We start from the raw sequence: 14,265 nt of genomic DNA on the forward strand, positions 1-14,265 counted from the left end.
GGGTGATCAGTCAAAACAATACACCATTGACCTTTTTCCTTGTAAGTCGTCCGGGAGACATGTGATGAATTGATACAGGTGAGGCTTGACGCCCTTAGAGGAGAACTGCTCTGAATGCTTACACCTGAGTTGATCTATGACTGATAGGGACACCTTCGGCTCAGGTACGGGTGGTGATGTTAGTATGGGTCTGTATTCTGAGGACATCAAGATATGCCTGCTTTTTTCCTTCGCAATTCTCTCCATGGTCCTTCATTGGCCCTTTCTGCTTTGAATGTTGGCATTTGGTATAGGTAGGAGGATAAAAAGGAGGTGGAGGCGGAGGAGAAAAACAAGTAGAAGAAGAACAACAGCAACAACCTCAACAACATCAACAACAACCATGACGACAGCAACGACAACAGCATACTGAGTATCTTTCTCTTATCACGATCACCACCACTACTACCCCCCACCGTCCTCCTCATATTCCCTGATAATAATACTTCTAAATTCTCGATTATAAAACATGGCTGGGGGTGACGCGATGCTCTCTTCTGTTCCTGAACAACTTCCAAACCTTTCTGTAAATCCAGGCCAAACTTCATAGAATTCAACTCCAAAACAAACGGAATGGTTTAAAGTAGAAATTTCGTTGATTTGCACGGTTTGAGAAAATCATTTTGCCACGAGCAGAAATACAATGTGATTACAGGTGAAAATAATTAACGGTGTATTCATTATTGTGCGTGGAGATAGTGAAGGAGAGGTGAAGAGGGGGAGAGAGAGAATGAGATAATGAGAGACAAGGTGAGAGAGAAGGCAGACAGAGACTAAGAGAGAGAAAGCAAGAGAGTAAGACTTAGAATAGGAATGTTTTTCTTATAACCATTTTCTTGTGATAAGAACCGTATTTTGTTGGAAGTCTCCTAAATTTGCAGGTCTTTAATTTGCAAGAAAGTACGTCTTGCGCAGGTGTTAACAAAAACAGTGACAACAAAATTGTAGTTTCAGGGAGAAACGTTAGAATTCTTTTCGTTGAACCTGACAGAATGAGTTGTCCACCCTTGAAACCATCGACAAGCAACAACAACAACAACAACAGCCACAAATCACTGCAGCCTTTTACATTATCTCTACTTTTTCTTCTTTTTTAAAGAATCTTTGATTTATGGGAAAGGATTCTATAAAAGAATTGTTCGATATTTCGTAACTTTCTGATTCCAACATGCTTTAAATATTTTTCTCTCCAAAATATTAAACAGCTCCCCCTAAATCGACAATGAAATATATTTATTTCAATTCAGTTCTGGATGCTGTTGTGGCTGATCTTTCTCCAAACGAAACGCTTTTCTACACATTTTCTACTCTAACTGCCACCACTGGACACTCTACTCTTCCGGTACAATATTGGCACTGGTGGACTGGACTACACCATGCAGTAACTGGGACTGTACACTACTGTTGCTATACTCGCCGCTCGATGCATATATGGGAAGCTACAACGGGGCTGAGGTCACTGACCTCGTCGGGTTAGTTATCTAGGATACTTCAAGGAAGCGCGCACACACACACACCCATAGTTCAGCTTTGCATAGGTTTGAAGGCTTGGCAATTTCAAGCTATATAAACGACCACACGATGGACACGTTTAGGGAGGTTGTAATAAAGAACTTCAAAGAATTCGGCCTGTCTATAATAGTTACCAACAATTTGACAAACATTGACTTTCTGGATGTATCCCTAGATTTAAGGATAGGCAAGTACCGCTCTTACAGAAAGCGCAGGGAGGAAACCGGCTATATCCTTAGAAACTCCAACCACATCGCCAGCGGTAATTAGAAACTTGGGCTCAGGCATAAGTAGAAGAAACTCTAAACTATCAGCGGCGAGAGGGATTTCCAACAGAGCCGCGCCTCACTATAACGAAGCATCAGCAAAGTGTAGACACACCGATAAGTTAGTAAAAACGTGTGCGTGTTGCATACAAGTATACAGACATATATACGTACGTGTGTGTGTGTGTGTGTGCGTGTGTAAATACTCGCATGCAACACAAACATATATATATATAAAGAGAGAGAAAGAGAAAGAAAGACCACAAAAATGACAGAGGGTACTGACCGTTACCGCTTTTGCTAAAAATAAGAGTTAAAACAACTCAAAGGCGAAACAGAAGCACTGTCTTAATGACTGACAAAGGGAGGTAAGTCCCCAGCGTATATAGCCGGATCGCGATTTCAGATTTTGATGGAGACCATCTCAATCCTCATACTCTTAATGCCTAGGGTTAAATTCAACTGCTTCTGTCAGTCTTATAAGAAAAACCGTTGAAAACATTTGCTGATTTTCAAAATGGTAAAAGTGTAAACAACAAATTAAAAAGTGTGGCTTATTAGCAATTAGACGATAAAGGCTTAATTAATAGGGGTCACAAAAGTGAGAGATAGTAGTGACTAGCACCGCTTTTGCCAAAAATAAGAGTTAAAACAACTCAAAAGACACAGAAGCAGTCTTAATGACTGACAAAGGGAGGTAAATCATATAAGACTGACAGATGTTGAGTTTAACCCTAGGCGTTAAGAGTCGCTGGTGAAGATTAAAATGGTCTCCATCAAAATCTGAAATTGCGATCCGACTATGTACACTGGGGACTTATCTCCCTTTGCCAGTCATTAAGACAGTGTTTTTGTGACCCCTATTAATTTTGCCGTTAGGTTCTAATTGCTAATAAGCAACCCTTTTTCATTTGTTATATATAGGTGTGTGTGTGTGTGTTGTGTGTGTGTGTGTGTGTGTGGTGTGTGTGTGTGTGTGTGTGTCTATGTCAGCGTGGTGGACGCTCCATCTCCCAAACCCAAAGAGAATCAGAAAAAGAAAGATGATTTGATTTAATCCTCCATGCAACCTAGAGGTTTCAAGTGCCTTAGCAGGAGAGGTTTCCTGGTGTTAAAACATTTCCCTAGAACTTTCGGGTTTTATAAACATTTCAATGGCCACGGTGTTGTGGTTCCTGCTTAGACATCATCGCTTCAACCATCGCACGCTACAATATACACAAGCTCGAACTTGCACAGCACCCAATCCACACCCCACCCTGTAACTTCTGAAATCCTACAAGTTAGCCAATGGGAGGATCCTATCTCTCAAAGGCCGTAGTCTTTAGAACCATTTCCACACCATCGGATGGCATCACAAGGCACTACATGAGAATGACAGCCAATTATTTTGCGGGAACTGGAAAAACGAAATATCAAAAAGTTCTTTGCAAATAAATATTTAAATTCTTTGCTTCCATACATGTCCGTCCGTCGTTCAAATTGAAAAATACCAAAACATAACTTATCAATTTATGGGATTTCTATTACATTTATAATTTTCCATTAATATTTTCGTGTCAGAATTTTATTGACGAAATCTCAAATATTGAAATACGCCTAGAATGAAGCCATTTCGACATTGAATAAATAGAAAATAGGTAAACCAGGTTAATGGTTGTTTGCTTTCCAGATATGGCTTCGAAATTTTATGAAGAAAATAAATTTTTGACAAAAAAAAATAGTATCGTCACTTTATGAAAGAAATGAATAACAAACCCGGATATATTAAATTATTGATGTTGAATCAGGATTAATTTTAGTGGACACAAACGACATGTTAAGCACAAGGACGGAACCGAGGATCTTAGTGATTAAACCAAGAAGGACAAAGAGAGAGAGGAGAGAGAGAGAGACGAACAGACAGAGAGAGGGTGAGATAAATGCGTATTTGTATCTTTACTTCTATTTGAAACGGCTTTCAGTTCTATTGTTAGATCTGTCAATAACAAAAAACATTATTTTGAGAAAAACGACTAAACACAATAATTATAATTTTACTCCCAACTTAACTCATTTCCATCCAGAAACTTTCCGTTCAAATTTAGATTTCAGAACATCACTGAAGGAAGATCAACCAGAATTATAGAATACTGATCATTATATACATTCATACATACATACATACATACATACATACATACATATATATATATATATATATATATATATATATATATATATATATATATATATATATATATATATATGGCGGTTGCCCCCTCGTTATCGAGTATGGCCATTGCACGAAGCTTAATCAATGTTGTTATTGTGCAATGCCTGTGCAAGGAGATATTTTTAAAGTGAGGAAAGGCTGTGCACTGAGTCAATCCCACTCACTAAGCAACAGCAGCCATAATCCGAAAAGAAGAACAAGTCAGCATCATCGGTAACCACTGAGCCGCAGGTTTTATGTCGGAGTTATCCCAGTTACCTGAGTTACCTTCTCCTAGAAGGATGCCCTAACAAAGGCTAGGAGTCCTTCACTCCCAAAGGTTTAACCGCGCGATCGGGTATTCAGTCCGATTATTTCTATGTCCCCGCGCTTGATACAGCCTTAAGACATTTATTGGATGGCCGTTGACTCTCAAGAGTTCCTCCGCCCTTTGACGGGTTTTGTTTTTCATCCCGCAGGGTGTCCAATAAACATCCTCCTCACCAAGCAAGCTTGGTGGGGTTGCCGGTTTAGTCACCGACAACCCGACCATGCAACATAATATATATATATATATATAATACACACACATACACATGTATGGTCGTAGTAGTAGTAGTAGTAGTAGTAGTAGTAGTAGTAGTGTAGTAGTAGTAGTAGTAGTAGTAGTAGTAGTAGCAGCAGCAGCAGTTGTAGTACACCGTGGTGGTGACGCGGTAATGTGTTACGGTGATGTGTTGTACTCTCACCATAGCCTGAAGATAGCATTGTACAAGGTCATGTTGTGTGGTTCTGGGAGTGTGTTGTTGGGGTGGTAGTATACTGTCGTGTTTGTGATGTTGATGTGCTAGTATGATGTAATGCATTAATGAATCGTTCCAGGTAGTGAAATTGCTTCAATGTCTCGGTCTGCTCGACATAGCAGTCAAATCACCTTCCACTTGTTCGCCACCGTCTTCCAAAATGGAAGGATATACAAGATATAAACTGCAAATGCTCCTCCATATTGGAATGAACCCATCCTGGATATTTCGGAAAAATCCCAAACGCCGAGGTCAAGGCTTCGGCGGAGTTTTAATAAAAAAGCGTCATGAATCGTAGATTTCAAATTTTAATGTGAGCGAATGGTTTCCCTACATCTGTTGTATAAGGTAACTCGGATTCGTAGAAATAACAGCCAAATCACCCTCGAATCATATGCACAACTGCCTATAAAAGGAAACATATATTGTATAATATAATATCCTAGATTAAGTCAAGATGGAGATGGAGCTAGTCGATTTCATTGACCTCAGTGTGCAACTGGTGCTTACTTCATCGACCCCAAAAGGATGAAAGACAAAGTCGACCTTAGCGAAATTTGAACTTAGAACAACGGATTATGCCACTAAGTATTTTGTCCACCATGCTAACGACTCTACCAGCTCACCGCCTTAAACTGACAATGCGCCTGCAGACGTACTCGAACCCGTGACCCTCAAACTCAAATTCTGGTGCCCTTTCGACTGAGCTATGTGTGTGGTATAGAATTAATGAAACTTTTATTCAAGTGTTTCCTTACGCTTCGATCATCCTGGTGGTACCCATCTCCTTGGGATGTGGATGCTGTGGCCTCTGAAGGAACTCGTCCACCTTTCATAGAGTTTATTTAAATATTTCTATAGCTACCAACACGCCCTCTACCCAAGCCAATCTCGGCAAGGGATTAGTTTAATCTCCGACCAATTGTCCATCAACCTGTTACACTAGATTACATACTCCTCATGATGGAACTGGTCCTGATGTGACATAATAGTTTGATAATCCTAGAAAGCTACACTATATCTGAAAAAATGGGCAGTGTGGTCATAATTGGAACGACTTTAATTCTACGTCTGTTGAATTATCGCTTGCCAGAGAGTAAGTCCCTTACCGAACGTGTAATGGCGATAGAGAGATTCCAAGAGTTAACTCACAGAAAGTGTAGTACACAGCATCCTAACCAATCTACGCCTCTCCACTCAATTTCCAGCTTAACGAGATATTGAATTTTGTTCCAACTTCGAGAATTATTCTTCAGCTTTTATTTTATCTCATTTCATTTTATTTTAGTCTATTTTTACTTTCATTTCATTCTTTCTTTTTTTGCCTCATTATTGAACAAGTAATTTCCATTTTCTCATTTATAGCATGATTTCATCATCTTACACATCGTCTGCAGGTTGGGCAGATTTCTTTCTCCTCGTTTACTGGTCTGTAAGCCAATATTCTCTTTGCAAATTCGTGAAAGCGGCAAGAAAACAAAAGATGGAGCAGACGTTTGATAGAAGCCATGCCACGAGGCAAGACAGGCGAAGAAGAGAGACGGAAAACAACAACAACAACAATAGGAAGGAAGGATTGGTGTTTATCTGGCAGCAGAACAACAGGATGTGTATGTATATGGTTGTCTATATTTGTCCGTACGAGTATATCTGTGACTATCTCTGTCTGTATGTGTGTGTGTGTGTGTGTGTGTGTGTGTGTGTGTGTGTGTGTGTGTGTGTGCGTGTGTGTGTGTGTGTGCGTGCGTGTGTGTGTGTATGAGAGAGAGAGAGAGACTGTTTCATTTATTTTTTCTTTTGACGGATCATGTACGGAATAACAAGAGCTGGTCTCTATCAGATGAGATGACACACAATACACCGACCACAAAAAAGTATGCAGACACTCAGACATATGCCTCTTTATATGTCAAACGATGAAATCAGGGCAGAATTGTTATTACTCTGCCTTGTTAATACTAATACCACTCATTGTTGGGTGCTTGATCACAGCAAAGATGCCACGTTATCTTACATTAAATTAATCAATATCTTGTGTCTGTAATTAATGGATAGTTAAACATTAATATTGTTGTTGATAATATATATTGACTGCAAATGAGAAATTTCTTTCATACAATTATTTTATTAATTTAGATAATTTTATTTCGATAATTAGTATTCATATCATTATTTTGAATTAACACCATATTTGGAAATAAACTATAATAATTGTAACCCCTGCAACATTATCTGATATTGCAGACTTAAAAGTTTATCCTCAACACTAACTGGTCATGTGACCAGTGACATTAATATATTTCATTGACATTATAAGGCGGCAAGCTGGCAGAATCTTTAGTCTGCCGGACGAAATGCTTAGCGACATTTCGTCCGTCTTTGCGTTCTCAGTTCAAATTCCGCTGAGGTCGACTTTGACTTCCATCCTTTCGGGGTCGACAAAATAGGTACCAGCTGATCACTGGGGTTGATGTAATTGATTTAACCCACCTACTCCACCCCCGCCGCAAATTATTGGCCTCGTGCCAAAAATTTGAAATCAATATATTCCGCTGACAGGACCGATCTGTGGGAGTCTATCAGTTGAACCTTTACTTTAAGGATGTGACACATTTTTAGTTCCAAGAGTAAATAGCAGCGACAGAGGAAATTGTAGAGTCTTCCTTCGGTGCTTTGGTTTCTGGCGAATGTCTATGTCCTCCGTTACGTAGCTTGACGTGACGCTGCTTCCTGAAAGATCCCAGTAGAACATCCAGATATTTCTTGAATACATCGACACCATCCATATTTCTCAATTTCCTTGGCAAGATATTGATAAACTGTGAATCTTTGAGGCTTAGAACTTTGTAGTAAGTCGTCCATGGGCAAAGTGAAGCCTTCGTAACTATTCAGTTGGGGATCCAACCTGGGATTGGTATATCTCCGAATACCAAAGCTTGGTATGCGTCCTCCTTCGGGGCTCCTCTGTTCATAAATCATTGCATATATTTCCTGTCTTCTTCCCAAACAATAGAATGTGAATGCTTTCGACCTCTCCCTGTAGTTTAGCTGTTACATTGAGGTGATATTCTTCATGAAATATCATTGGACTGCTTCTAGATTTGGTGTTAGCTTAACACCGATTGGTGACCATGGCTGTGAACAGATTTCCAGTTGGATGAGGACAAATGTACTTCCGAAAACAAGTACGGCTTCTTTCTCACTCGTTCGGAATGACATAAAGATTTATCTGATCAAAACTCATCCCCATCGCCGACATCTTGGTAATGTGATAATGTGTACATAGAATGAGGCACCATTACTCATATTGCCCATTACGCACACATATATGTGTGTGTGTGTGCGTGTGTGTGTGCATGTGTGTGTGAGTATGTGTGTGAATATACATACATATATGTATACAACACCTTCATTGATATGTATATACATAATATATATATATACATAATAATATATACATATATAATATATGTATATAAAATAAATATGCCTATGTGCGTGCGTGTGTGTGTATGTATATGTACGCGGGCGTGCGTATATATGAATGGGTGTATAAACGTATTTATATGTGTATATGTACGTATGTATATGTGTATGCATATGTATGTATGCATGTATTATGTATGTATGCATGTATGTATTATATATGCATATATGTATGTATGTATATATATATATGTATGCATGTATGTATGTATGCATGTATTTATGTATGCATGTATGTATTATGTATGTATATATGTATGTATATACATGTATGCATGTATGTATGCATGTATGTATGCATGTATGTATGTATTTATGTATGCATATATGTGTGTATGTATTATGTATGAATGTATGTATGAATGTAAGTATGTATGCATGTATGCATGTATGCATGTATGTATGCATGTATGTATTATGTATGAATGTATGTATGAATGTAAGTATGTATGCATGTATGCATGTATGCATGTATGTATGCATGTATGTATGTGTGTATGAATGTATATCGATTGCAGCAGACCCGTTAAAGAAGCGATCTTTAGTTGCAATATATTTGCTGTCTAAACATTATTTGACATTTGGCGCTAACTCCGAGGTAAGTGAAGAACTGTTCAGTGGCAGAAGAGGGTGGCGGAGAAGGGGAGAAGAAGGAGGAGATTGACTGAAGGGTGGGAGGCAGAGGTACTTTCTATACTGTTTTGTTTGCACTTGTATATATATATATGTGTGTATTAATATGTATACACATTCACATATATACACATGTATACATATATATATGTATATACATTCATATGTAATACTTATATACATATATATATTTATATATATATGTGTATATATGTAATATGTTATATATATATATGTGGTGTATATATGCATATATATATATATTTGTATATATGTATATATAATATATATATATATGATTGTATGTATTGATGTAGGTATGTATGTATGTATATATATATATATATATATATATATACATATATATATAATATATAATTATATATATATATATATATATATATATGATAGGTATGCACGTATATGTACACAGCAGATATACATATACATATATACACATAGATATATATCACATACACATATATCTATATGTGTGTGTGTGTGTGTGTGCGTGTGTGTGTGTGTGTGCGAATCTATGTATGTATACATACATATTAATAACGACTGTATATAGAGAGATAGCTAGATAGTTAAATAGAATGATAGATAGATAGACGGACAGACAGACATATGTCTCGGTGAATGTTGCATTTATTGAACGATTACAAGCGTACATAGCCAGGATGTACAAATGTATATATGGTGATATATATATATATACACACAAATTATAGCTATATATATATAGATATATATATATATATATATATATATATTAATTATATACAATATAATGTATATTTATATATATATATATATATAATATATTATATACACATATATATATATATATTAATATATATTAAGATATAAATATATATAAATATATGCATATCTATATATAATTACATAATAATATATAAATAATAAACATAGATATATACATACATACACGCGCCCACAGGCATACATATACACACACATACATTGTGTATGTACAATTCCGTCGACTCTTTCTACTGAAGATTTATGATTTACTACCAACATCACTGCTGCCGCTCTTTCTCTTGCTACTGCTACAAATGCTCGAGAGTAGGTAACGGATTATGAGTCTGTTGTCAGAGCAACGGTAAAGGGGGACCTAGAAATAGCAGCCAAATACCCCTCAATTCACATTACTTGGCATTAACACAAAGGCGAAAGGAGACTCGTTAAATATTTCCAAGATACATCCCTTCTCCATCAGTATCAGGTGGGATGGCCACATGTCTAACGGCCATGGTCATAGGTTAGCCTGGACGTAAAAAACAATTACAACTGCCACCGATACTGCTACTACTAATACAAATACTACAACTACTACAACGACGACGACGAAGATTGCTACTGCTACTGCTGTTGTTGTTGCTGCTACTACTATTACTACTACAACAAGAAGAACAACAACAACATCAATAACAATAATGAAATTGATAATAATAATATAATAATAATAATAATAATAATAATAATAATAATAACAATAATAATAATAATAACAATAATAACAATAGCAAATAAGAATAATAATAATAATAATAATATAATAATAATAATAATAATAATAATAATAATAATAATAATAATAACAATACAATAATAATAATAATATAATAATAATAATAATATATAATACATAATAATAACAATAATAATAATAATAAAATAATAACAATAGCAATAATAAATAATAATAATCAATAATATAATAATAATATAATAATAATAATAATAATAATAATAATAATAATAATAATAACAATCATATATAATAATAAATAATAACAATAATAATAATAATAATAATAATAATAATACCAGGCAGTGGCTCTCATGGCTTCTGATCTTAACTGATTGGAAGTGTTATCATGTACATTGTTTTGTCTTGGTATAAAAGATGGGCTACAACAATATTCTGCTCAATACCACAGATTGCTTGTCAGTTGTTTGACCTAAACCAGTTGAGCATGTCCTTAGTGGCTGCCGATATGTTCTGCATCTGATCACGAGCAGAAGTAGTGGAGAGCATCATAGCCATGTGTTGAGAGGGATTTCTTGGGGTTTGGATATTCACCTTTGGAAACATGAGTGTTTCGTTCAACATCCTTAGACAACCCTTATTCAAGGACCTTTTGAGCGGGATGGACTACTCGACCTGAAGAAAATTCTAACTAGGCCACACCTTCAAGTTCATGCGCTGTTTATCTTGATATGAGATCACCATGTGACGCACATACGGTTGTGGTCCATGTGCCTGGTGTACTCTTATCAGACGGGTAGTCATGATGGGGATACTGGGCTTCGTACATTTTACCCCAGGGTCACTTTGATAAGCGCTGCTCTCTCACTCAAGAAGGAGGAGAAGAAGAAGAAGAAGAAGAAGAAGAAGAAGAAGAAGAAGAAGAAGAAGAAGAAGAAGAAGAAGAAGAAGAAGAAGAAGAAGAAGAAGAAGAAGAAGAAGAAGAAGAAGAAGAAGAAGAAGAAGAAGAAGAAGAAGAAGAAGAAGAAGAAGATTGCGTGGAGTTAGAGTAAATATAGACTCCTATGTAGGTAATATTGAAGAAAGTTTATGAAGAACTGCTAGATTCACAGCAAGACACAGGGAAACCAAAAAGAGAAAAACAAACGAAGTTAAAAAGCAGAAAAAAGAACGGAAGTTACCTGACTGGCAGGAGAAGGTTCTGCATGGTAGATTTCCAAAGATAGCTGCAGCAAATAGTAATGCTGAGACATAGTTACGGTTGCAGAAAGGAAGGCTGAAAAGGGAAACAGAAAGTTTGTTAGTAGCTGCTTAAGATCAAGAATTAAAGATTAATTGAATAAAAGCCAAGATAGTCAAAAACCAAGTAGATTCCCAATGTAGATTATGCAAATCAAAAGAGGAAAGTGTTACTCATGTAGTAGGTGAATGTAGCATGCTGCCACAGAAAGAATACAAGAAAAGACGCGACAATCTAGGGAGAGTAATCTATCGGGGGTTATGTAGAAAACTAGAATTTGAACATACTGATGAATAGTATGAACATGACCCTAGACAAGTACAGATGTTGTGAGAGTTTAACATTCAGACAGACAGAGTAATAGAAGCGAGAAGGCCTGATTAAGTAATAGTAGGGAGAGAGAATGATGAGAAAGTCAGTATGAGAGGCATAGAGAAAATAGCAAAGTACCAGGACCTGGCCATTGAATTACGAAGACTGTGAAAAGTGCGGATGAAATGTATTCTAATAGTTATAGGGGCATTAGGAACTATCCCTAAAAGATCTGAACAGATGGATAAAGGAAATAGGTATAAAACCCAGTTTAGTACAGCTGCAGAAAACAGTATTATTAGGGACAGCCAGGATACTTGGGAGAGTTCTTGGCATCAAAGGTTACTTGTTGTAACCCGATGTTAATATTTTTTTCTTTTCTAACAGTCTAATCTCTTGTGTGTATAATAACAATAATAATAATAATTATTATTATTATTTTATTATTATTATTATTATTATTATTATTATTATTATTATTATTATTATTATTATTTCGCTTTTGGATTTGGCTAGCAAGATTCTTTATGTGAGTTCGTGTGTTGAAGCATATTTTGTTGTGTATGGGGACAGTTATTCTCTTTTAGTGCCTTATTATTTAATACACTCAGCGGTTCAGTTTCCTAAAATTTTCTTTGCGTCTTGAAAATGCTACAAGACGCAACGAAAATTTTAGCAAAAATAAATAAGTAAATGGGTGGAAACTGAACCGGTGAGTGTGTTAAATAATAAGGCACTAAAAGAGAATAACTGTCTCCAAACACAACAAAATAATAATAATATGCTGAAAACTTGCGGAAACCTAAGGTTACAGGGAGTAACCCGCTACCCACGTAAATCCTACCAGGTATAAGACCAAACCTGAGCCAAACTATAATAATAATAATAATAATAATAATAATAATAATAATATAATAATAATAATAATAATAATAATAATAATAATAATAATAACAGTGATAATGATATCCAATTTTCGCACAAGTTTAGCAATTTGAGGAGAGAGTTAGATTGATTACATCGTCCCCAGTAATCAAACCAGATTTATTTTATCGACCCCGAAAGAATGAAAGGTAAAGTCGACCTCGACGGAATTTGAACTCAGAACGTAAGGACGGACGAAATGCCGCTACGCACTGGGTAATAAGAAAAGTATTAGCTGAAACTATGGCAACAGAGATGATGTCAGTCATTACATGGATGTGTAATTAAAATATGATTCTAATATTTCATCTATGATGTTAATGTTTTTGATGATGCTGGTGGTGGTGGTGGTGGTGATAGAAGTAGCTTAGATGCTAGTGTTGGGGTAATAGTGGTAGTGAAGGCAGCGGCGGTGCTGGTGGTGATAAAGCTAGTAGTGATATAGGTGCTAGTATTGATGGTGATACGGGGATAGTTGTGGCATTAGTGGCATAGATGGCGTCGGTGCTAGTAGTAGTAGTAATAGTAGTAGTAGTAGTAGCAGTAGTAGTAGTAGTAGTAGTAGTAGCAGTAGTAGTAGTAGTAGTAGTAGTAGTAATTTCAAATTTTGGCACAAGGCCAGCATTTCCGAGGCGTGGGGAAGACAATTACATCGACTCCGGTGCATAACTGGTACTTATTTTATCGACCCCGAAAGAATAAAATGCAAAATCGATCTCGGCCGAATTTGAACGTAGAACGTAAAGACGGAAGAAACGCCGCTAAGTATTTTGTCCGGCGCGCTAACGATTCTGCCATCTCGCCGCCTTAGGTGTAGTAGTCTTAATATTATTTTCTACTCTAAGCACAAAACCTGAAATTTGGTAGGAGGGGGCCAGTCAATTAGATCGACCCCAGTACGCAACTGGTACTTAATTTATCGACCCCGAAAGGATGAAAGACTAAGTCAGGGAGAAGAGAGGAGAGGAGAAGAGAGGAGAGGAGGAGGAGGAGGAGGAGGAGGAGGAAGAAGAAGAAGAAGAAGAAGAAAAAGAAGAAGAAAATAAAGAAGAAGAAGAAGAAGATGATGATGATGATGATGATGATAACAACAACAACCACAACATCATCAACAGCAGCTGCAAACACAACAACAACAACAACTGTAACGCCAACAGCAATGGAACAGCAGCCTGCATCCAATGGCGTTCGGCGGCAAAGACCTTAAATCGCGCAAAATGGCTTTATCGCTGGTTTCGCTTATAAATCTGGTTGTTTGTGTGAAGTGATTGAAATGAGAAGAGGTGAAAAGTCTCTCAACTTTTTCTGATCTCAATAAACTACACTCAACTTTGACT

Source organism: Octopus sinensis, linkage group LG21 (genome assembly GCF_006345805.1).
Source record: "Octopus sinensis linkage group LG21, ASM634580v1, whole genome shotgun sequence".
NCBI lineage: Eukaryota > Metazoa > Mollusca > Cephalopoda > Octopoda > Octopodidae > Octopus > Octopus sinensis.